This window comes from Microcaecilia unicolor, chromosome 5 (assembly GCF_901765095.1).
Source record: "Microcaecilia unicolor chromosome 5, aMicUni1.1, whole genome shotgun sequence".
Classification (NCBI taxonomy): Eukaryota; Metazoa; Chordata; class Amphibia; order Gymnophiona; family Siphonopidae; genus Microcaecilia; species Microcaecilia unicolor.
In genome coordinates this window covers 261,489,449-261,513,550 of record NC_044035.1, presented here as the reverse complement: position 1 = coordinate 261,513,550, position 24,102 = coordinate 261,489,449, and the positions used below count along the sequence as shown (strand labels likewise).

Genomic DNA, 24,102 nt, shown 5'->3' with positions numbered 1-24,102 from the left:
TGACATTAGCATAGATCCAATCAGGTATATCTACTGTCATATTATCCATATCCTGAGGGCACCTATAAAAATCAGGGTATTTCCTGGTTTAAGTTAGAGAGAAAAGGGTTGCCACTCTCTCTCTCCAAGGGAAACCAATGTGTCCAGCAGAATTGACAAATTACCTAATTGCTTTCCCTTGTAAAACCTCTAATTGGTAAAAGAAATTATAAAAGATTAGGAATTAACACCTGTTTGCAGCTGGATTATTATATTCCTATAATTAATTGATTGTACGTGCCTGTTGTCAATCACTGATTTGACTTGTATCTTGGTAAATAAACTCCTCATCCCAAATGATGATTTGTGGGCTTCACTTAATGATGAAAGGCTGAAAGTATAAATGCTTTTGCTGTATCAGGCTATCTTTCGCTGCATTGTATAACTTGTAATCTAAATCCAGTTTGTCATAAGGCTGGTATCTTTTCCTTAGACCTAACGTCTCTCTTAGTGGCAATTCCTTTTAGAACTTCACAACTCCTTGATTACCCCAGTACTAGTGCTATTTAGAGATGGAGTCAGATTTAAGGTCACTCCAGCCTTCTTGGGGGGCTCTGGACCCCTCAATTCACAACAATACACACCAGACCAAACCTCTAAAATACTACCAATACATCGATGACATTTTTATGATTTGGACGGAGGGTGAAGAAACTCTGAAACAATTTTATTCTGCCTTCAATACATACCATCCTACAATCAGATTCAAAATTGACTACTCCCCAGAAAAAGTCAATTTTTTGGACACCATGGTCTCAATCAGTGATGGCTGTATACAAACATCTATATACAAGAAACCCACAGACAGATGCAGCTACCTCCACAACTCCAGCTTCCATCATTCACATACAAAAAGATCCATCATTTACAGCCAAGCCACAAGATACCACCGTATCTGCTCTGACCCAGGGGACAGAGACAGACACCTTAAAAGCCTGAGTGCATCCTTCAAACAGAAAGGCTACAACCCCAAAATAATCTCCAAGAATATTGCCTCCTCCCTCAAAACACCCAGGGAGAATCTGCTACAGTACAAGGAGAAAAAATCCACAGACAGAATTCCCCTTGTAGTGACATACAATCCAGAGCTGGAAAAACTGAGGAAAATCATAAGACATCTACAACCTATACTCCAGGAGGATGAATTACTGAAAGAGATATTCCCATCCCCACCAGTACTGGCCTTCTGACAACCACCCAACTTAAAACACAAGCTAATCAGAAGTAAACTTCCATCACAGACTGAAAAGGAACAGAAGGGCACACGTCCCTGTAATGTATCTAGTTGCAAACTACGCCAAAATATTTCACAGGACCCCACAGTTACCCACAAAGGAAAGATATTCAACATAAAGAGATCTTTCACTTGCTCATCTTCCAATGTGGTATATATCATTCAGTGTAAAAAATGTAACGAAGGATGTTATATTGGAGAAACAGGCCAGATGCTTAAGACAAGATTCAATTTACATAGACATCACATGAACAATACAGCCAGTAGGGCCCCCACCCCGGTGGGACAGCACTTCACAGAACCAGGACACTGTACCAGTGATTTCACAGTGAGAATACTGAAAGGTAACTTTAAAACCATACAAGAACGTAAGACCTTTGAAGTCAGAATGATTGAATATTTTAACACCCAACAGAACGGACTTAACAAGGACCTGGGGTTCCTAGCCCATTATAATCCATAAAGCTCTATGTCTCTGTTGATCACACCACCCCTCACCTATCCACACCCATCCTGTTAGAATATCAATGATATGCTTTGATGTCCCCATGCAAACCTCCGACCCACCCCCATCCTCCCACCCTGTCAGACTGTCATAGTAATGCTTGAATGTTTTCACTTATATACACTGTCAGCTAGCACATTTGCTTATTTCCGATCTGACGAAGAAGGGCAACCTTCGAAAGCTAATCAAGAAATGTATTAAGTTATGTCCAATAAAAAAGGTATCATCTTATTTTCTTTTCCATGTTTTATTTTGTTTGATTTCTATTGATAACCTTAAGAGTGGACTAACACGGCTACCACACTCCTCTACTGTAACCATAGAAAGGCAGTATACCAAATCACACCCCCCTTGAGAACCTCCATTTTAAGTGCCTCTGTGTTGTGTGGTGAGAGTGTATTCTATAAGGGTGTCTTTCACTAAAGCTTAGCTCGAGTTATCTGCAGTAGGGACCATTTTATTGCTATGGGCCCTGCTGCAGATAACTCGAGCTAAGCTTTAGTAAAAGACCCCCTAAAACAGCTTCTGGGTGCCTGGATTCCATTCTAGAATATTAGCATAACATTGTCACACCTTGTATTACACACTCCAGTCACAGACCTGATATAACTGCAGTCACCTAAATGCAGCAAGGGTCTGCACAGCTTACAGTATCCTGTGAGTAAGTATGTAGTCGCCGTATCTCAAAAAAGATATAGCGGATGTTTCCTTTTTCGGCAATTCCTCTTTTTAATAAGATTTATTATCTTCCTCCTTCCTCTCAAGTTGGGGCAGTGCTCGTGGGTCCTGGTGATCCAGGTCAGATATTGAGACTGGAATTCAAAATTTATCCGCAATATTGGAATACTCTTTGACCGATGTATCTAATTGAGGGACATTTATTGTTTCTTTCGTATTTGAACAAGATCTTAATGCAGTAATGAGATTGTATTTTAGGATCATAGAATTTGGATATATCCATATGTAGCAAAGGTTACACAAGATAGGAGAAAGTTATTTTTGGTTCTCAGGGAAAAGACGAGGGCTCTTGGAGCATCTCTTCTACTGGCATACCCATGCAAATGTTTAGCTCGGTATTTAGGTATTAAGTATGTGTTTTTTATGTACCAGAAAAATTGAGAACTATTTTGGATATGAAGAAACTTTCCGGTGGATTGATGGAAACAACTGGTTAAAGCTAAGAAGTATACGTGGGTTTAATAGGGTTGTCTTTCCTGTGTATGTTACCTAATTTGGAGCCCTGTTTACTAAGCTGCATTATAGGCGCGTTAGCATCTTTAAAGCGTGTTAACCATGTTTGCGCCTACAATATCCCTATAGGCATCTACATGGTTAGTGCATGGGCTAATTGTAGGCATGCTAAAAATGCAAACGCACCTTAGTAAACAGGGCCCTTGATCTCCTTATTCTTATTTCACTCCCCCCCCCCCCCCCCCCTCTTTAATTGAGGTCTAAGGAAGAGAGTATGGAATTAGTTTCTATATAGTTGGGGAGGTGTTTTTTCTTAAAAATTTTGCCTTCTTTTCTCTCTGCATTTCCTGCAGGCAATGACAGAGAAACGGCATAATCACCTATGAACCCCCATAAATCAAGGGGTAATGTGGAAACCAGCCAGCACCTCCAGCATAAAGGTTAGAAGGAAGTGTCATCATGGAGAAGACCATAGCCAAAAGGCAGATTCCATCCATGACCATGGTTACAGGCCTTCTTCCTCCCAGATGTAAGAGAGACAGACATGAAACAGAGAGAAATAAGCACTGTATGATAAGCCTAGGTTACATTCTATCCTTTACTTGTGTAACACATAAACAGAGCTACATTATCAATTAGTGTTTGTGCTTCAGCCTCTTTACGTGTTCAGGGCCCCTTTTACTAAGCTGCGTAGGTACCAACGCGCACCAAATTGGAGTTACCACCCGGTTACTGCATGGCCCTTGTGGTAATTTCAATTTTGCCGCGCATCTGCTATGCGCATCTGAAAAAAATATTTTTTTCTTTTCTGGCGTGCGTAGCAGACGCACGCCAAGTGGCATCTGACACGCATAGGTCATTACCACCCAAATTCTTTACCACTAGGTCTATGGCTGCACATCCATTTTCGGCAAAAAAAAAGAAGGCATTTTTTGCAGGCGCGCTGAAAAATGGATCTACTTGCGACCAAAACCCACACTACCACAAGCCATTTTTCAACACACCTTTGTAAAAGGACCCCTCAGTTTCTTGCTCCTAAAATACACACATGTAAACCTCATCCCACAAGGCACAGGCTAACATCCTAGTGCACCCCTTACATAATTCTGTCTCTCTGTGTCAGGTGATCAGCGCTGCTGCGTCTGGTACCGCTATACAAATATTAATAATAATAATACTTTTCATAGAATGGCAATCACAGAAGCACCATGCCAGTGTTGAAATGAGAAGTCTCCTTAAAATGACCAAGAATTTCCTCTGAGCACTTTAAACCAGAATATACCATCTTAGCTGATTACAAGCCAACAAGCCACAAGTGGAAAGGGGCTTGCAAATTAACCCTTTCATGCAAGAAAGCCACATCATGGAATGTCAAGAGTCTGTCTCAGCTGGTATGCAATTTGAGGGGGGGGGGGCAGGGTCTCAAAATACCGATCTCATGTCCAAGCGATACAAAGCCAATCAAACTTTGTCATACACAATGCACAGAGGAGGAATGGGCTTTACTTACAGCAAGCTGAAAAAACTACAGAGATCTCATGCCAGGTCACTGACCACTCCCAGCTTTTCACCAAGAAAAACGATGATCTCTTCCTTTCTGCTGTATGTAGTCCACTTCCCCTCTCTTCTTCCCAGCATCATGCTTAATCATTAACTGAAGCACATGAGGGAATTACCTGACAACCTCCTGGGAGTGACAGCTACACCCAGTGTGTGTACAGAATCTAGAACAGGCTAGATCACTAATGTATTTTTTAAAAGGAGAAAATCTCTCAGAAACCTGACGGACTGAAAAGTCCCAGGCTTGCAACTGGTCTAATGAAGAGCCGTTGCAAAGTTTCTATCATGGGGATTGTCTTGACTCTCCTACTTTTTTTATAATTTAAGGTGCTCGATGCTATGATTCAAAATAATAAGCATTCAAAACAAAACCTCAAAAGGCTGAATGAAAGCTACGCTCCTAAAAATGGTGCTGCTTTAGGAGCGTAACTTGAATAATATCACTTATGGATAGCAGCACTCATCCCTGAGGAAGCCACTTGAAGGTGAAACGTTGGCGCCGTTGGACTTAAGTGTTGCTCTTTTCCCACTGGCGCTTTCAAAATTCAGCCTTTTGAGGTTTTGTTTTGAATGCTTATTATTTTGAATCATAGCATCGAGCACCTTAAATTATTTTAAAAAAGTAGGAGAGTCAAGACAATCCCCATGATAGAAACTTAGCAACGGCTCTTCATTAGACCAGTTGCAAGCCTGGGACTTTTCAGTTCGTCAGGTTTCTGAGGGATTCTCTCCTTTTAAAAAATACATTAGTGATCTAGCCTGTTCTTACCGTATTTGATTTGTATTTTACTTACCTTACCTACACACTAGATTTACTGCACTTCTCCATAGTGTGTGTAGAGAATCTCTTAGGTGCAAAGCAATGGCATTCAGGAGTCCTTTTACAAAGGCGCACTGAAAAATGACCTGCGGTAGTGGAGACGCATGTTTTGGGCGCGCTGTGACAAGGCTACTGCCAGGGTGGCTGGGATGAAGCATTTAGACCCTGAAATACAAGTACCAGAAGCCATTGCAAGGAGGGAGGCAGAGAGTAATCTGGTTTCCTAGCTCCAGCAGAGGGAGCCAGGGGGATAGCCAGGCTGAGCCTATATTTTCGTCCCCCACTAGGGGGAGGCGGAGGGAAGAAGGTCAGTTCCCCTGGATACGCAATCAATATACCATGCGGCCCAGCTGGAATAAAGAGGGGCCCATGGAGAGGGAAGACGATGATTGGATGGATTATATGGAAGGAGGGGTAGATCAGGGGGGAGAGGAATCCCAGGGGGGGGGGGGGGGGGGGGGAGAGAAGCCTCTATGGAGTGGGAGAGTTCCCAGGCAGGGATGGCCAGCTGCTGAGGGTTTGGAAGGGTGTTGGAGGTGAGAGAAACCTGCTTTATTGAAAGCCTGATGTATTTGGAAACCTGCTTTATTGGAAGCCTGATGTATTTGGGAAGACTGCTTTATTTACCTGCTTTACTGAAAACCTATGTGGTTGGAAGCTGTTTGTTTGGGGATAACCTATGTACTGAAGTTGGTGACAGCTGCTATTGGCTTGATAATAAAAATCGTTTAACCTAGCCACTGTCTGCAGTTGTGGTGATATCTGGCAAACAGCTGGTGGACGGCTCCACTTTGCTGGGAAGCAACAGACCCTTTTCACAGCGCACAGAATCATTTTTCAGCGCACCTATAAAAAATGCCTTTTTTAAATTTTTGCCGAAAATGGACATGCGGCAAAATGAAAATTGCCGCCCGTCCATTTTGGGTCTGAGACCTTACCGCCATCCATTGATCTAGTGGTAAAGTCTCACGCGGTAACTGGGTGGTAATGACCTACACGCCTCAAATGACACTTGACGTGCATCCGATACACGGGTCCGAAAATTATTCGGACACGCATATCGGACGCGTGCCAAAAATGAAATTACCATAAGAGCCACGCGGTAGCTGGGAAGTAACTCCATTTTGGTGTGCATTGGGGGCACATAGACGCTTACGCAGCTTAGTAAAAGGGCCCCTCAGTGATCTCCCCTCCATTTTCTTTAAGAATCACATTTTGCCATTTGAATATGCATATAAACATCCCTGTATAAAAACCCAGTTAAGTGCAGACCTTCTGGTACAAGCTCTATTATTAGGCTTTAAGGCTATTAGCATCAGCGTTGCTTATTCTAGACATAGAACAAGAAATTACAGCAGATGAAGAGAATATGGCTTATTCAGTCTGCTTATCAACACCAACTACTAAGCTCGACAATCCCTTCCTCTCCTTTAGACACCCTCTGTGCTTGTCCCATGCTTTCCTAAATTCAGATAAAATCCTATCTTCACACCTTCACTGGAAGGCTGTTCTACACATCCTTATATTACTCCTGAGTCTTTCCCCTTTCAACCTCATCGTCATTACAGTGCCACCTTACCTTTGAAAGTGGCCCGCCTCCTGTTCATCTCTATCTTGGTGGTATTTAAAACATCTCCACCATATCTCCCTTATCCTTATCTTTGTCCAAAGTACACATATTTTCAGGGATTAAGCTGTAAACAAAAAGAAAGTGGATGGGGGGAGGGGAACAGGGACAGGCTAGGAAAGGGTGTGAACCAGTGGTGTAGCCAACTACACACTGTGGGTGAACTACAAGCAAAATCGGTGGGCACAAAATTTATTCTCCATCCCCTCCCAAACTCAATTTAAAATATAAATACCGTAGCTGGTTGGGATTCCTCACTCCCCCTCCCCCATGTTCGCCTTCCTGCCTATTTTCTCAGCTTCTCTTAGCTTTTCCAGATATTGATGCGTGATCTTTTGTAGTTTATAAAGCCTAACCTCTTTGTCCTTATTTTGTCAGCTACTTCTTTAGAAAACCATAGCAACCTATTTCTTCTCTTAATTTGATTTCTAACAGAGATTTGTTGCCCTCACAATACCTCTTTTCAGTCTCTTCCCTCCACCCCCCCCCCCCCCCCCCCGCCCCCATACTGCTCATCTACTTCCCCTAGGTTTCTCTTCCTGCCATCTTGACAAAGTTAGCTTTCCTGATGTTTAGCACCCTCCATTTTGGATGAACCCGGGGGCGTAGCCAGACACTCAATTTTGGGTGGGCCTGGGCCCAAGATGGGTAGGCATAAGAACTCCTCCCTATCCCACAGTGATTTGGTCTCTCCCTCTCTTGCCTCTATGCCATATGGTCTCTCAAACATCCCCCCTCCCCCGCATACCTTTTAAATAGCAGATTTTCACCGGAGCGAGCAGCAACTAATACACACTGCTCATGTTGGCCCCATAGCCTTCCCTCTGATGCAACTTCCTGTTTCTGCATAGGTGGGAATACATCAGAGGGAAGACTGTGGGGCCAGTGCACAGTATGTATCAGTCGCTGCTCGATGCACGCAAAGATCTGCTATTTTCAAGGTATGCAGGAGGGACAGTTGTTGGGAGTTTTCAGCTGGTGTGGCTTGGGGATCTCTGCCTACCAAATCATAGGTGTACTGCTACTGGGTGGACCTGAGCCCAAAGAGGGTGGGCCTGGGCCCACCCGAGCCCACCCTTGGCTACACCACTGGATGAACCACATCATATGTGGTGTAATACTGAACCCAGAGATCACCCAGCATCACATCAGAGACAATGAGGGGCATAATTGAACGAAAACATCTATCTCCATGGGCGTTTATCTCAGAGAACGGGTCCGTGAAGGGGCGGACCGAACCGTATTTTCGAAAAAAAATAGACGTCCATGTTGTATTCGACAATTTGTGAGCTGGGCGTTTTTGTTTTTCAGTGATAATGGAAAATGAAAGCGCCCAGCTCAAAAACGAATAAATCCAAGGCATTTGTTCGTGGGAGGGGCCAGGAGTCGTAGTGCACTGGTCCCCCTCACATGCCAGGACACCAACCGGGCACCCTAGGGGGCACTTTTACAAAAAAAAAAAAAAAAGGTAAAAGAGCTCCCAGGTGCATAGCACCCTTCCCTTGTGTGTTGAGCCCCCCAAATCCCCCTCAAAACCCACTGCCCACAAGTCTACACCATTACTATAGCCCTAAGGGGTGAAGGGGGGCACCTACATGTGGGTACAGTGGGTTTGGGGGGGTTGGACGACTAAGCATTAAGCAGCACAATTGTAACAGGTGGGGGGATGGGCCTGGGTCCACCTGCCTGAAGTCCACTGCACCCCCTAACAACTGCTCCAGGGACCTGCATACTGCTGCCAGGGAGGTGGGTATGACATTTGAGGGTGAAAATAAAAAGTTGTGAAACATCATTTTTTTGTGGTGGGAGGGGGTTAGTGACCACTGGGGGAGTCAGGGGAGGTCATCCCCGATTCTCTCTGGTGGTAATCTGGTCATTTAGGGCATTTTTGGGGGCCTTATTTGTGAAAAAACAGGGTCCAGGAAAAGTGCCCTAAATTCTAGCTACAAACGCATACTTTTTGTCCATTATCGGCGAAAGGCGCCCATCTCTCCTCGGCCGATAACCACGCCCCAGTTCCACCTTCGCCACGCCTCCGACACGCCCCCGTCAACTTTGTACGCTTCCGCGATGGAGTGCAGTTGAAAACGTCCAAAATCGGCTTTCCATTATACCGATTAATGTCTCCTTTCTTAAGCACCAGATCCAGTATGCACCCCCCACACACACACACACAAACACACACATATGGGTTCCATTTCTAGTTGCTGAAACAGCTCTTGCAGAGAATCCAGATCTTCCTATTTCCAGACAATGCCACAGCCATCCCACTTAGGGTTTGCCTGACCATTAGGCAGGCTACATGTCTGCCTAGGATGGCACAATTTTTTTTTTTTTTTGGGGGGGGGGGCAGCACTGATGTGGCAGTCAGCATGTCATGTCTAGACAAGCCTCACTACAGCAAGAGAGGCAGAATTCAGCAGGCCCTGTACTAACAGCATGTCTTTTGAAGACATGCTGACTCCTGCATCTGTTCCACCCCCAGAGGGGGAAAGGAAGAGAAGTTTCTGGACACTATGGGTTGGGTGATGGAGAGGCAGAAAAACAGAAATATGCTGGACATGACAGGTAGGGCAAGCAAGATGCTGACTACAGAAGAGTAGGGAAGGAAAGGGATGCTGAACACGGGAAAAGTGGAGGGCTTTTGAGCCACCCCTGAGTGAGGAGTGCATACCTGAAGGTTTGGCTAAGGTGTCAGATACCCTTGGGTTGGCCCTGATCTCATTCTTTCCTGGGAAAAAGATTCAGCTAGAGTTTAAATCTAAGCAGAAAGCAACACTATTTTGTGCAACCTGCTTAAATGAAGCATGTGACTTCAGGAAGGACTGAGAAAGCAGAACATGTGGAAATTTGGTGAAGGAAGGAATGCAAACCCAGAAAACAGAAGTTACCTACTTCTCCACCTCCCCAACTGCAGAAACACAATGTGCAAAACCATCTACACAGCAGGATTTAGCTACCTGTGTTCCAAATGGTGGAACTCAATACCAAAAGCCATAAAAAGTATCACTAACTATCTACAGAAAAGAACTGAAAACCTACCTTTTCAAAAAGTTCTACAGATAACTACACAAGCTATCGATGACGTCCCTACGCAATAAATGTAAAACACTAATGTAATTTCACCTAAATATAAACTGTAAGCCACTTTGAACCGAAATCTGTTTTCAGATAACAGTAGGATACAAGAATGCATAAGTAAGTAAATAAATAAAAGAGTTTCTTAAGAAAAAAGGTGAAGAGCTGAGAGAAGGAATGGAGAACATAAGATGTGCTGGAGCCTCTCCAATGTCATCAGTAGTGACAATAAGGCTCATTAGTGATGGATCAGAACTTTGGGGGAAGGAGGAGGTAGATAGCGGCATGGAAAAATTATTAAAAAAATATAAGAACACTAGGAAGATGAGAGAAACCAACTACAAAAGCATAAGTAATGCCACACTGGGACAGAACAAAGGTCCATGAAGCCCAGCATCCTGTTTCCAATAGTGGCCAATCCAGGTCACAAATACCTGGCAAGATCCTGAAAAAGTTCAATACATTTTATGCTGCTTATTCCACAAATAACCAGTGGGTTCTCCCCAAGTCAATTTAATAATGGTCTATTTAGAAAGTTGTCCAATCCTTTTTTAAAACCCTGTTAAGCTAACCACCTTTACCACATTCTCTGGCAATGAATTCCAGAGCTTAATTACACGTTATTGGGTGGCAGAGCCGGTGGTGGGAGGCGGGGCTGGTGGTTGGGAGGCGGGGATAGTGCTGGGCAGATTTATACGGTCTGTGCCAGAGCTGGTGGTGGGAGGCGGGGCTGGTGGTTGGGAGGGCGGGGATAGTGCTGGGCAGACTTATAAGGTCTGTGCCAGAGCCGGTGGTGGGAGGTGGGGCTGGTGGTTGGGAGGCGGGGATAGTGCTGGGCAGACTTATAAGGTCTGTGCCAGAGCCGGTGGTGGGAGGCGGGGCTGGTGGTTGGGAGGCGGGGATAGTGCTGGGCAGACTTATACGGTCTGTGCCAGAACTGGTGGTGGGAGGCGGGGGTGGTGGTTGGGAGGCGGGGATAGTGCTGGGCAGACTTATAAGGTCGTCATCTACTATGTTACTATCCAGCTTATAATCGAAAGTGATCGCTGGCCATCTTCTGACATAAATCGGGAGATGGCCGGCGATTTCTTTAAAGCGGCGAAATCGGTATAATCGAAAGCGGCATTTTTGACAGCATTGCCGCTTTCCCGTTGCTTCGCCGGCGAAAGTTCAAGGGGGCGTGTCGGTAGATTAGCGAAGGCGGGACATGGGCGGGCATGGGCATGGCTACCAGATGGCCGGCTTTCGCCAATAATGGAAAAAAAAAAAGCGGCGTTAAGCAGTATTTCGCCGGCTTCACTTGGTCCTTTTATTTTCACGACCAAGCCTCAAAAAGGTGCCCCAACTGACCAGATGACCACTGGAGGGAATGGGGGATGACCTCCCCATACTCCCCCAGTGGTCACCAATCCCCTTCCAAACTAAAAAAATAAAACTAAAGACCTTTTTTCCAGCCTGTATGACAGCCTCAAATGCCGTACCCACCTCCATGACAGCAGAATGTGTTGTATCCTCCGACAGCCTTTCCCTGGTTGCGATGTGGCTCTGGGGTGAGTGTGACACCTTTTCTGTTAGGTGCCCTGCAGAGAGTCACATTAGCAATGCATTGTGGTGGGTGTAGGGTACTGGGCTCTACTCCCATGGTGCTTTTCCCCCCTGCTAACTGGGTCAGAGTGTGCCCTGTTTTGTTTCCTGTTGTAGTCCATGCGGTAGTGGCCATTTTTGTAAGCCAGTTTTAGTTCCCTTTCCTATGTTACCCACGTTAGAGAAGGTAGTTCTTACCTTCAATGGTGCTGAAAGAGGGCATTGTACACCATTGTGCCAGCTCTGACCTACTGCTAATCTTAGTACCAGTGGACTCTTTGCCAGTGGGGCACAACCTCTGATCTGCAGTTAACTGTGAGTAAACGTGCTTATTTCAAGAAAGGACTTTTTCAGAGAGATTAGTCTTCAGGTGTGAACTGGTGTGCCAAAGTTATACAGCAGCAATAAGTCCTAGAGGCTGTATGCAGGTCCCTGGAGCAATTTTAGTGGGTGCAGTACATTTGTGGGTAGTGGGTTTGGGGGGCTCAGCTCCCAAAGTAAGGGAGCTATGCACGTGGTGGGAGCTTTTCTGAAGTCCACCGCAGTGACCCCTAGGGTGGCTGGTTGGTGTCCTGGCATGTCAGGGGGGCCAGTGCACTAAAAAAGCTGGCTCCTCCCACGGCCAAATGCCTTGAATTTGGCCAGGGTTTGAGATGGCCGACATAACTTTCCATTATCGCTGAAAAACAAACCCGGCCATCTCAAACCCGGCAAACTCCACGGCATTTGGCCGGGCTAAACCGTATTATCGAAAAAAGAGATGGCCGGCCATCTTTTTCGATAATACGTTTCCGACCAGCTGTAGCGCTGTCGGCAACATAGATCGCAGGCGATCTATTTGGCCGGCGACGTTCGATTATGCCCCTCTATGTTACAATGAGCAGCTATAATAACCCTCCTTCCCACCACCACCCTCTACCCTTCCAACCCCAACAATAGGTGATTTCTACTACACCAAGAAATCCTAACTCACACTGTTAAAATGTCCAGGAGTACAAAATACAACCCGTTCTATATGCCCTAGAGGGGAAAATATGCACTATAAAGCACTGTTATGTTTTTTTAAACTGTGGATAAATAAGAAATCATCAACAATCTCAGGATTCAATCTAGCTCTCCTGTCTTCCACAGTCCTTCCTGGAATAGAAGTTGTCTTCTTAGAAGATGTGCTGGTAGCAGGATCTCCCATGCAAATTTTGCTAGTTGTGGCCAGTATGTTTGCTTGTTTTTCCAAAAAATCAAAATATCTTTGTAGGCACCACTTAAACATAAAAGTCCAGTTCATTAACAGGCTTCAAAGTAGAAAATGACACGGGGACAAAGTTTGTCCCCTGTCCCCGTCCCTGTGGGCTCTGTCCCCATCCCCGTGGGATCTGTCCCCGCCCCGTCCCCGCGAGCTCTGTCCCCATCCCCGCGGTTACTGCAGTTCCCTGTTCCCGTGTCATTCTCTAATGCTCTCTCATAACTGTTGTAAGAGCACAAGAACCAAAACTGGATACACTAAACTGCAGGGGTAGAACAGTGTCATAGCCAGAGCTGATTTTTTGGGAGGGGCCCCAAGGTTAATATGGCCGAGGGGGACACTAAGCATACAGGTCTGAATTATACTAGATACATTCTTCCTGACAGATAATGCTGTTGTTTACACCTAAAAATGAATTTCCATGTAAAAGTCTGCACCGGCTATCATTCATCATGCTTGACATATTTTAAACTCATTTTTAAGTCCTGACCAATGCTAAACCACACACATCCCATATGGAAATTTATTCAATTAATCCATATTCATAGAACAGAAACCTTCTATTCTTTTTATATTTCTTGCAGTTTATACAAGCACAAGATAGATATTGTATAGAAGGCAAAGAACACACTATATGAACATCAGAGCTAATTAATCATGAACTAAAGTATATATCAATGAACTTTTTCAAAAGTCCATCTCTAGGATGTTCAAGCCAGAGAGCAACTTTACTACAATAAAATAAAATATATGAACTTAAGAAGTGCAATGGGTGCAGAGAAATAGAATGTTTCACTGTGCACCAAACTATCCTTTTTTTTTTTTTTTTTAACTACGGGTACTAAAGATTTGATGTCACTTCGGTAAAGGCATCACAGAATCCACTACAAAACACTGTATGCAAAACCTTGGAAGAAGACACTCCGAACCTTACCATACCATAATAGCATTAATTCCTGGGACTCAAATGGCAACCCACCTTATCTTTACAAAGAAAATCACTGCAAGTTTATTACACCACCCACTGAGAAAATAAGCAGGATTCCCACAGATCATTACACAGACTATATACTAGTAGAATACCACACTTCGGTCACATGTGCCATACACAGATCCTTGGCAAATAGGGAACAAGCCAGGGACCACAAATTAGTAATGGAAATATGAAGAAAACAAATTAAACTGGAACCAAGAAGACAGACTGCATTCAGTGCAATAGTGGAGAAATAGAAAATAGAATTGCATTTCTGCTTTCACTGAGCAAAATACAGAAACAATTAGAGATGCATATCACCCAAAGCTAACATACTGTTTTGTTGTGAATTTACTATCTTTATTGCCTGGACATTTTATTTTTCTGGCCCCTAAATTTGCCGCCAGCCCTAACCCAAGTCCCTGAGGAAAGTTGGTCTGAAACCCGCGCTATCAGGCGCATTGTTATGTTTCAGGGGAGAGCAGTCTTTCTTCACAATCATGGAGCGATTCCATCAATGGAGCCCTTAGCATCAGGTTGTATCGACACAGGGCTCATAAGATAAGTGACAAGTTCTTAAAGTTTTTTGAACTGTATTTTCTTTGTTATGAAAGCTGGTTAATATGGTTAATTGCAGTGCATTTGCTTGATCAGTGTTCAGGGCGCATAATCGCACTAAGCACAAAATAGCACATTTTTGCAAAATACCACAATAAGAGTGAGCGACCTAATGAATTAAGTGCTATATTTCACCCGAAAGTGGTTGTGACGGACTACCAAGTGAGTGTCTAATGGGCTCATTTTCGAAAGAGGATGTCCATCTTTCGACATAAAACGGAAGATGGACGTCCTTCTCCCAGTGTAACTTCGCCAAGGAAGGCTTTACCAACTGTCGAGTCCCTGTTGACCTCAGTGAGTGGACCAGATCATTATTCAAGTGTTCAAAATAGTCAGGAGCAATATCAATCAATGCCTTAAAGATCAACATCAATATTTTGTATTGCACTTGGAATCATATAGGAAGTCAATGAAGAGCCTTCATCAAAGAAGACACATGATCAGTTCTTTACAGCCCTCAGTATAGCTGTATGTTGCACCACCTGTAGAACTTTGTAACATGCTTGCAAAAAGCCTAAGTACAGGCCATTGCACTAGTTCGATCTTGATAGTACGAGACTTTGAACAACCCTAACATCAGCTTTAGGTATCATAAGCTTGATTTTGTTCAAAACACATAATAGATAGAAACAAGTCTGAACCACTTTAGCTAACTGTAACTTAAAATCCAATTGAGCATCCAGAATCACTCCAAGACTAACAATTTGATGTTTAACAGGAATAACATAGCCCTGAAGTTGTACTGGTCCAACAACCTCACCATTAACAGTTCTACCAACAATCATTATTTCAGTTTTTTTCCATATTTTCACCTACCCAAGCTTGAATAGCATCTATACAATGATGCAGTTTCAAATGCCCAGTTTCAATTTCCCAAGGGATCTCCTTAAGTTTGCACCCTGAAAGTTAGTGATCAGTCATTTTTGATGCAAGCATGAGGTAACTCAGGCCTTGAGGGGAACCCAAAAAAATACCTCTTTCACCAACCACCCAACTAATGTTGAAGAACTGGGGTGAAGGAGTGCAACAGAGAGCATGGGTCTGCCACAGCTCCTTTAAACCTAATTTATTAAGGCTGTATTCCCATTCTTTTTCTAAGGGGTGAAGCATAGTAAATCAAACCCTTAATGCCTCATTGAACAGACAAAAGCAGCCTGCAGTCCATATCCCCCTCAATCTCTCACTCTGTCTTTACTCAATCTACCTCCAATCTCTCTTTTAGCCTTCCACACAATCCCCACCATTCTTCTCAAGCCTCTTCTAACCCCAGCATTGTCCCTCTTTCAATCTCCTCCTCATCCCTTACAGTCTCAATCTCTATTTCATTTTCCCCTTCCTTCCCCATTGTACCCCACTCAACATCTAGACCAGGGGTGGGCAAACAGTCATCAAGGGCCACAACCCAGTCATGTCTTCAAGATTTCAACTAAGAATATGCATGAGATTGATCTGCATACAATAGAAGCAGTACATCCAAATCAATGTCATGCATATTCATTGTAGAAATATTGAAAACCCAACTGGATTGTGGCCCTCGCGGACCATGATTGCTCACCCCAATCTAGACACACACCTTTCAGCTCCCAGCCATCCTTCCAGGCCACACCCACCCTGAGCACTCTAGATCCCCCTTCCCAAACAATACATCCAGGTCCTCCTCTTAAACACCTCTTTAAACCCCCATCCCACCACTATCACCTTACTATCTGCTAAATCAGCTCCTATTTAGGCAATGGCAATTGTCTTGTTGGCTGTGCAGAACTCCCCTGCTGGTCTTGGGGTATAAACTATCACCAGACCAGCACAGCAGTTCCTGTACCACAGGGCTCAAATTCACTGAAGGCCCTGCAGTGCTGACATGAAGACGTCTGTTTCAGAGGTGGGAAGCATGAAAATTCAAGATGTTATAGGGAAATTCCTAGACCTGGCACTTGAGATTGGTCTAGCCTTCAGGTAATGAATATCAATTTTATTTTCCACTTCAGACAGATTTTTTTTAAATCTCTGAATTAAGAATATGTATGAAAAATGTATGAATGGATAGTGATTACAACAGAAGCCTTGAGGATTGGTTTTACAGTTCATCAGCAGAATGAGGCAGGAAATAAAACCTGAAGTGTCTTCAGCTATTGCTGCCAGAGTTTGAAAACATATGCTTATTAAAAAAAAGAACAGTGATGGAATCTAATTAGAGAGAGAAAGTCAGAGGAAAAGCACGAAATGGTCTCTGTCAAGCTAAGCCTATCATCTGAGTTTATAGCTTTATGTACAGAGGACAGCACTTTCCCCTGCACATACAGAAAAGGTCCCACTGAACTTTCTTTCTGAGAAGTTCCGAGAGAAGAGGACATTTCTCTGGTAAGTGAACACTATTTTGCTTTGTGCTTTGGGAACTTAAAGATTGGGGTTTAAAGGAGGAATTTTAGGTTAGTGATAGGCAAAATAAAAATATAAAAAGCAAATTTTATCAACTAATCTCCATAGTCTTTTCCACTTAGTTTTAAAAACTTTGTACCACAGCATTAACAGATAGAATCTAGCAGGCACTGCAGGATCTAGTTTAGTCTTCCCACCCGCCCTCCCCAACACCCACCCCTAGGAGAACTCTTCATTTATAGTCAGTTATAGTAATTAGGGTAACAAGTAAGAAGTGCTCTTACACAGTTTTAAATACATTTCATTACCGTCTAAGAAGGAAACACTACATAAATCATACAATATACTATATCAACTAAAAGACACTTTTATATTAGGCTAATATCCTTAATACTGTAGCAAGTTTTAAATTATTGAAAAACTCAAAAATACTAAGATGGAGTCAGCAGTCCAGCAGCGAGAGGGGTGCTATCCAGTCTTTTGCATTGAGTGTCACATGTATGATTATCTCCCAGTTGGTGAGACGTCATATGTGTGTGCCCGATGCAATGAAACATTTTGACACCCACCAGGCAGGACTTAAAGATCTGGGTTTTCTAGCCCAATATAAACGATAAAATTCTACTGCTTTTGTCAACTCTTATCAACCATCCATCTCTCCCTCTCTCATCCACCCAGCTCTCCCTGTTTCTCAGTATATATTTATTTTATCTTAATTTATTGGGATTTATCAATCGCCTTTATGAAGAGATTCTCTCAAGGAGGTTATAGCAGGTATAGTTCAACATAAAACTTACAATTTTGTTAACAGCATAACAAAAGTAAAGTAACCAAGTATAAACACAAATGCAATAAATGAGATAAACTTGAGAACAGTAAATTGAAACCTAATAATAGAACTACTGTGAAACAGTATCAAAAATATACACATTTAACAGCACTGGAATTAAAATACCAGAAATATAAAACAATGTTAGCATAATACTAATAATACACCTAATAAGCATTCAAGTATTAAAAGCTTTCAACCACAGAACCCAGGTCATGGGACATTATTCAGGTGTCAAAGGGAGTCACTGAAGGATGACCTTTTCACTGTCCACCCCATTCACTAAACTCAGCAAACAGGGAGTGACATAGATGTGTCTAAGAAGTCAGGGGCAGGTGGGGCAAAATTCCCAAGGCCCAGCGCCGGCAAGCTTCTTCATGCCTGCTTCCAGTTTTGTTTCTCCTGCTCCTGCTGCCCAGGACCCAGATGATTGCATTAACACAAGGTAAAATTATGTATCATACCTGATAATTTTCTTTCCATTAATCATAGCTGATCAATCCATAGACTGGTGGGTTGTGTCCATCTACCAGCAGGTGGAGATAGAGAGCAATCCTTTTGCCTCCCTATATGTGGTCATGTGCTGCCGGAAACTCCTCAGTATGTCGATATCCAAGCTCCATCCGCAGGACTCAGCACTTAGAGAATTACACCCACAAAGGGACACTCTGCCCAGCTCACCACCGCCGAAACGGGGGAGGGGAATTAACCCAGCTCATCCCCACACAAGTGGGGGAGGGGAATCCGTCCAGCTCATCCCCGCGGAGCGGGGGAGGGACACCACCCCGCCGATGCGGGGGGATCTGGCTTATCCTGCAACCGCAACCGCGGGAGGAGCTGACTGACCCTAACACCGCCGAAGCGGGAGGGGTACAAAGCTGCCCTTCAGCCGCACGAAGCGGGAGGGAGCGCCGGCAGAATTTATGTCTCAATCCAGCCCCGTAAAACGGAGGGGAGAGGAATGCAGCAGCTCACTGTAACACAAACTCGTCTCAACTCTTGAAGAATCCAATTGAAAAAAACTTGAACACGAAGTCCTCCTGAACAGGAACTGAAGACTAAACTTGAACCTGAAATGCAACCAGAATATAAACAGTACAGATATCTGGGAGGGGCTATGGATTGATCAGCTATGATTAATGGAAAGAAAATTATCAGGTATGATACATAATTTTACCTTCCATATCATCATGCTGATCAATCCATAGACTGGTGGGATGTACCGAAGCAGTACTCACCCAGGGCGGGACATAGAAATCCCTGACCGCAACACTGAAGCTCCAAACCGGGCCTCCGCCCGAGCAGCCACAGTCAAGCGGTAATGCCTGGAGAAGGTATGGGCCGATGCCCAAGTTGCCGCCTTGCAAATCTCTTCCAAGGAGACGGACCCGGCCTCTGCCATCGAGGCCGCCTGAGCTCTAGTGGAGTGAGCCTTCAGCTGGATAGGCGGCACCTTCCCCGCGGCCACATAAGCCGCTGCAATGGCTTCCTTGACCCATCTTGCCACTGTAGGCTTAGCAGCCTGCAGACCCTTACGAGGACCTGCAAACAGGACAAACAGATGATCCGATTTCCGGAAATCATTGGTCACTTCCAAGTATCTGATGATGACTCGTCTCACATTCAGATATTTGAGAGCAGAGTATTCCTCTGGGTAGTCCTCCCTACGAAAGGAAGGGAGACAGAGCTGCTGATTCACATGGAAGCGAGAAACAATCTTGGGCAGGAAGGAAGGCACTGTGCGAATAGTCACTCCTGCCTCAGTGAACTGCAGAAAAGGCTCTCGACATGAGAGCGCCTGGAGCTCAGAAACTCTTCTGGCTGAAGTGATAGCCACCAAAAAGACTGCTTTCAACGTCAGGTCTTTCAGAGATGCCCTCGACAAGGGTTCAAAAGGCGGCTTCTGCAAGACTCTTAGCACCAGGTTGAGATTCCACGCAGGCACCACTGAGCGCAGAGGAGGGCGCAGGTGATTAACTCCCTTGAGAAAACGTACCACATCTGGCTGCGAAGCCATGGAAGCACCCTTCAGACGGCCCCTGAAGCAAGCCAGAGCCGCTACCTGGACTTTAAGGGAACTGAGCGACAGGCCTTTCTCCAGACCTTCTTGCAGGAACGCCAGCACTGAAGAAATTGGAGCAGTGAAGGGAGAAAGTGATCCTGCTTCACACCACGCTGCAAAGGTACGCCAAACCCTGGCGTAAGCAGTAGAAGTAGAGCGCTTCCTCGCTCTCAGCATAGTGGCGATGACCTTGTCTGAGAAGCCCTTCTTCCTCAGATGCTGCCGCTCAATAGCCAGGCCGTAAGACCAAAGGGGGAGGGATCCTCCATCACCACGGAACCCTGATGCAACAGGCCCTGCTCCACTGGCAGCCGCAGAGGGTCGTCCACTGAGAGCCTGATCAAGTCCGCATACCAGGGATGTCTGGGCCAGTCCGGACCCACCAGGATTATCCGGTCCGGATGCTTTGCCACCCGGTCTAGTACCCTGCCCAACATGGACCAGGGCGGGAACACATAGAGAAGCTCTTGTGTCGGCCACTGTTGGAGAAGAGCATCTACTCCCAGAGATCGAGGGTCCCGTCCTCTGCTGAAAAAGCGCGGCACTTGGCCGATGACGCCATCAGATCTAGGCTCGGCTGGCCCCAGCGCTTCATGATGTCCAAGAACGCCTGAGCCGATAACTGCCACTCTCCGGGATCCAAGGTATGGCGACTGAGAAAGTCCGCCTTGACATTCATGACTCCAGCAATGTGGGCCGCTGACAGCTGTTCCAGGTTCGCTTCCGCCCACTGGCATAGATTCATGGCTTCCTTGGCTAGAGGGGCGCTCTTGGTACCTCCCTGGCGGTTGACATAGGCCACAGCCATGGCATTGTCCGACAGGACCCGTACTGGCTTCAACGCCAGTACCGGGAGGAACTCCAAAAGCGCCAACCGAATGGCTCTGAGTTCCAGGAGGTTGATAGACCACTTTGCCTCTGCAGGAGACCAGAGCCCCTGCGCTGTCCTTGCCATGCAGTGGGCTCCCCAGCTCGTCAAAGAGGCATCCGTCGTGACGACAATCCACTCCGGGGTCACAAGCGGCATCCCTGCAGACAACTTGTCTGTCTGCAGCCACCAGCTCAGCGCCTTGCGCACTGCTGGGTCCAAGGGAAGGCGCACAGCATAATCCTCCGACACCGGAGTCCAGCGCTGCAGCAGAGAGTGTTGGAGTGGTCTCATATGAGCCCTGGCCCAGGGCACTACTTCCATCGTGGCCGTCATAGAGCCCAACAGCTGCACATAGTCCCAAGCCCGAAGCGGAGAGGCTACTAGGAACTGGTCCACCTGAGCCTGAAGTTTGACAATCCGATTGTCCGGCAGGAACACTCTGCCCACTTGGGTGTCGAATCGAACTCCCAGATACTCCAGGGACTGAGTCGGGCGCAGCTGGCTTTTCTCCCAGTTGATGATCCACCCCAGGGAGCTCAAAAGAGCAATCACCCGGTCCACAGCTTTGCCACACTCTGCATAAGAGGGGGCTCGGATCAACCAGTCGTCCAGATAAGGATGGACTTGTACTCCTTCCTTCCTCAGGAAGGCCGCGATGACCACCATTACTTTGGAGAAGGTCCGCGGAGCAGTAGCCAACCCGAACGGGAGGGCTCTGAACTGGAAGTGTCGGCCCAGGACTGCAAAATGCAGAAAGCGTTGATGAGGAGGCCAGATGGGAATATGCAAGTACGCTTCCTTGATGTCAAAGGATGCCAGGAACTCCCCTGCCTTCACTGCCGCTATAACAGAGCGGAGAAAGTGCCGAACTTTCAAGGCCCGATTGACCCCTTTGAGGTCGAGGATAGGCCGGACAGAACCTCCTTTCTTTGGTACCACAAAGTAAATGGAGTAACGTCCCTTGCCAAGCTGATTTTCTGGCACCGGAACGACCGCACCCAGGCGGATCAGATTGTCCAAGGTCTGCTGCACTGCCACAGCTTTGACCGGAGACTTGCAGGGAGAGAGTACAAACCCGTCTCTTAAGGGTCGGCAGAACTCTAGCTTGTAGCCGTCTCTGATGACTTCCAGCACCCAAGCGTCTGAAGTTACCCTGGTCCACTCGCCCAGAAACGAGGACAGGCGTCCTCCAATCTGCACTGGGCCATGGACCAGGACCCCGTCATTGGGTACGAGACCCTGGGGGAGGACCAGAGGGCGCACCTCCGGGACGGCGGTCTCTGCGAAAGGAATGCTGCTTGGGGGAGAAGTTCCTCTTGAAGGAAGAGGGGGCAGAGGAGCCCGACTTGCCCGGGCGGTACCGACGGGCTTCCTGAAACCGTCCTCTGGAGTTACCGGGGCGAGCACTGGCCCGAGCCCTGACCTCTGGTAACCTCTTGCCCTTAGACGTGCCGAGATCGGTCACAATTTTGTCCAGCTCGACCCCAAAGAGCAGCTTGCCTTTAAAAGGCAACTTAGCCAGGCGAGACTTAGAGGCGTGGTCAGCAGACCAATGTTTCAGCCAAAGCCAGCGCCGCGCAGAGATTGTCTGAGCCATACCTTTAGCCGAGGCTCTCAAGACATCATACAGTAAGTCTGCCAAATAAGCCAAGCCCGATTCCAGGGCCGGCCAATCAGCCCTCAAGGAAGGATCCGAGGGGGAAGCCCGCTGCACAATCGTCAGGCACGCCCTGGCCACATAGGAGCCGCAAACTGAGGCCTGCAAACTTAAGGCAGCCGCCTCGAAGGACGACCTTAAGGCCGCCTCCAATCTTCTGTCTTGGGCGTCCTTTAGGGCCGTGCCACCTTCCACCGGCAACGCCGTTTTCTTAGTCACCGCAGTGATTAAAGAATCCACGGTAGGCCAAAGAAAGGCCTCACGTTCACTTTCAGGCAAAGGATAGAGGCGGGACATAGCCCTAGCCACTTTGAGGCTCGCTTCCGGGACATCCCATTGAGCCGAAATTAAGGTGTGCATGGCATCATGCACGTGGAAGGTTCTAGGCGGGCGCTTCGTCCCCAGCATAATGGCGGAGCCAACAGGGGCTGAGGGAGAGACGTCCTCTGGAAAGGAAATCTTCAAAATGCTCATGGCCTGCATTAACAGGTTGGGCAAATCCTCTGAGCGAAAGATCCGCGCTGCAGAGGGGTCATCCGCTCCATCCGAGCGGGAATCCGTCTCCTCCAAGGAATCCCCAAAGGACCGTTGGGAGAACTCAGATACGCTGCCCTCATCTACATCAGAGGAGACAGAGTCCTCTAAGCCCTGGGAATCCACCCGAGGGCGTTTACTTCCGGGGGGCTCAACCCCTTTGTCGGACAAGGGAGAAGGGGCAGCGTTTTGCATAAGGAAGGCCTGATGCAGCAGCAAAATAAACTCGGGGGAGAAACCCCCCCAGACTGTGTATTTCAGCAGCCTGGGCCACAGCCCTAGACGCACCCTCAACCGGCGCTCGCAAGAGCGGGGGAGAAACATGCTGCGCATCCAAGATGGCATCCGGCGCGACACTCCGCGAAGGAGCCGCGCGGGAAGAATGGCGCTTAACTTTAGCCGCTTTTTTGCCATCGCCCAAATCAAGGGCGGCCATGGCATGAACGTCTCCCAGCTCAAGAAGAAGCCGTCCGAGCAGAGTGGCCGGCCAAGATGGCGGAGGCGAGCAGCGGGGGATGGGCGTCTATGGCGGGAAAAACCGCCGCACCGGAGGAAGACCCGGGACACTGACCGGCCTCCAAACTGACACCCAACAAGGGCGAATCAGACTTTAAAACCCCCGCATCCCCACTAGAAGCGCACACGCGGTCCGGGGAGCGATTCTTCGCGCCCTCGCCCTCCGACGCCATAGGCCACGTGGAGATTGATCGGGGAACCCCCTGCCCGCTATAAAAAGGTAAAAATTACCTGCTTCTCGCTCCGAGCTGTAACGACCTGGTGTCCCAGTGAGTAGCTGCAATAAACGTTTAAATAAACGTCGAAATAAACGCCTTTAAGGACGTCCAAATTTTTTTTTTTTTTTTTTTAACGGAGCCAGCGGGAGGGGGGAGAAAAGGAGGGACCTGGCGCCACCAGGTTTGCACTTGCTCAAGAAGAGCCCTCAACCCCAGGTACTCAACCAAACCTAAAAATTAGGCTTGGAGACCTAGCCAGAGCTGCTGCTGTGTGTGACCACCACCTGCTGAGATAGAGAACATACTGAGGAGTTTCCGGCAGCACATGACCACATATAGGGAGGCAAAAGGATTGCTCTCTATCTCCACCTGCTGGTAGATGGACACAACCCACCAGTCTATGGATTGATCAGCATGATGATATGGAATATCGCGTTAATGCAATCATCCAGGTCCTGACTCCCAGAACACAGAAGCAGGAGAGGATGACAGCAGCAGTCAGGCAGGAAGGTAAGGGGCGGGCAGGCAGGTGGCCCAGGTGGGGCGTGGCAGCAGTGTGTTGGCAGG

General features: G+C 46.6%; 1 protein-coding gene across 2 annotated transcripts in view; it reads right to left on the bottom strand.

Moving 5' to 3' along the window:
* Nucleotides 1-24,102, bottom strand: part of LOC115470685 (transmembrane protein 45A-like) — an 87,486-nt gene that overhangs the window by 50,791 nt on the left and 12,593 nt on the right. The gene's annotated exons all lie outside the window — the stretch shown is intronic.